This window comes from Anarrhichthys ocellatus, unplaced genomic scaffold (assembly GCF_004355925.1).
Source record: "Anarrhichthys ocellatus isolate YVR2014 unplaced genomic scaffold, GSC_Weel_1.0 scaffold4788, whole genome shotgun sequence".
NCBI lineage: Eukaryota > Metazoa > Chordata > Actinopteri > Perciformes > Anarhichadidae > Anarrhichthys > Anarrhichthys ocellatus.
Window position 1 is genome coordinate 1 of NW_022284762.1, and position 1,923 is coordinate 1,923.

At 37.6% G+C, this 1,923-nt stretch overlaps 1 long non-coding RNA gene across 1 annotated transcript; it reads left to right on the top strand.

The window, feature by feature from the left end:
* The first annotated feature begins 13 nt into the window (after positions 1-13).
* LOC116379631 (uncharacterized) lies at positions 14-1,660 on the top strand. Its single transcript, XR_004212442.1, has 2 exons — positions 14-129; positions 283-1,660. It is a non-coding gene; the product is annotated as an uncharacterized LOC116379631 (long non-coding RNA).
* The last annotated feature ends 263 nt before the right edge of the window (positions 1,661-1,923 follow it).

Consider the following 1,923-nt stretch of genomic DNA (forward strand, 5'->3'; position numbering starts at 1 on the left):
GTGTGTGTGTGTGTGTGTGTGTGTGTGTGTGTTCCTGCAGACACCAGCTATGCGTGGAACAAGGACAATGGTCAGTGGTACTACTTTGACGACAGTAAGGTGACGTACGCCAGAGAGGACCAGATCATGGTGAGTGACATAACTTACTTTAATCTGATGTCACTTCAAGTATCTATAACAGAAATGTTTTTGTCATAAATATGAAGCTGGAGGCAACATTAAAGAGCAAAGCGTGGTTCCATCTCCTGCAGTAGAAGCTAAACTCTCTCCGTCGTCCCACAGACCAACGCTGCCTACGTGCTGTTCTACCATCGACAGGACCGGATCAGAACACCCAGCCTGCCCCCCCCCACCAGCAGCCCCGCCTCCTCCTCCTCCTCCACTCAGCCCGCCAACGACATCACTTCCTGTAAGGACGACGACACTGCAGAGCTGGGCGCCGCCTCCTCCTCCGCCTCCATGGAAACGGACTAAATGATCACTTGATTGAGTTGAATGCTTCTTCACAGTAACGGGTTTTCTTTCTCTCCTTCGTGAGAACAACGGGATTCTTTTTGTTTTTTAATTATCTTCCAACAACACTTGAACTTTCTCTGATTACTTTTCCCTCAAAACGTCGTCGGCTCGTCTTTCATCTGTAAACGATGAAACATTTGATCCTCAGGTAGTCAGAGCGACGGTTAATCTGCTTTCTACTGATTATCAGCAACAATATTTATGATCAATAATTCATCCAGTGAACTAATTTGATCTTCATCTATTTAAATACGTTTAAATGATGCGTTATTACAACTCGAAAGTAAAGAAAGAAACACAAAGATCAACTTTGTCTTTAGATGAATTCATGGATTTTCAAAATAAAATCAAAATAATTTGCTTTAAAAAGTATTTAGTTTGTTTTTAAAACTTCAGTTTTATAATGCATCGTTTAAACGTAATAAAAGATATTTAACAGAAACTAAAATAAAACAAGGTTCCATATTTGATATAAAATATTTAAAAGCTATAAACACGAGTTATATATTTATAAGAAGACGTGTTAACGTAGTTTATTAAAAACAAACATCCAATATTACACAAAAGTAGAAGCTCTTAAATATTCACATAAATTAGTTTAACCTGAACTTTGTCTGCAGATTAATAACTTTTCCATGTTTTTAGGTGAAAGCACTTCTTTGTATTAAACTCATTAAAGTGGCCCGAGGAGCCAAGTGAAAGGGATTCTGGGTAATCGGTGTGTTTATAGCAGATCATTTAATATTGAACAAAGCTGCCGGGGAAGAGAAGTTAATTCACGTCTTTGTATATTTTGGTTGTTTTTCTGGTATTTATTTTTTTAATGGAATAAGTTGGGCGGTCACACGACGTCAGTTTGTTTTGAGTTGTTGGTCGACGACGTGTTTATTTTTCATATTTATAGGTGAAGCTTTGAGATGATTTGACGGAGGTTTAGTGTTGAGCGCTCACTGATCCTAGGAGCAGCTCTGTGTACAGTATTTTTGTATTGTAAGAGATGTATTCATATTAATATTATTGTTGTTGCTGGGCGGCGCTTGGGCTGATTTCTTTCTTTGGTCTTCCTGTCAAATATCAGATGAAAATATTTTATTGTACTTTCAATCTTTTGATATGAATAAAAGGACGATTATTATCACGACGAGACCGGAGACGCTTTTTACACTTTTAACTTTGTTTAGTTTCTGCAGGTCTGAGGTTTAAGGTTAAGAGGTAAATATGATTTTATAGTTCATCATATTCATCTTTAAGCTCTGCTGTTTACTGACAATGATCAAACGGCTCATTTGACTTTATGCTCCATGGAGACCTTCATGCTGCTTCACTCTGATGTGGATGAATACTATCTTTAATAACAAACACGGTTAACATTTAACATCTGGTCTTAAATATTCATATTAGTCGTGC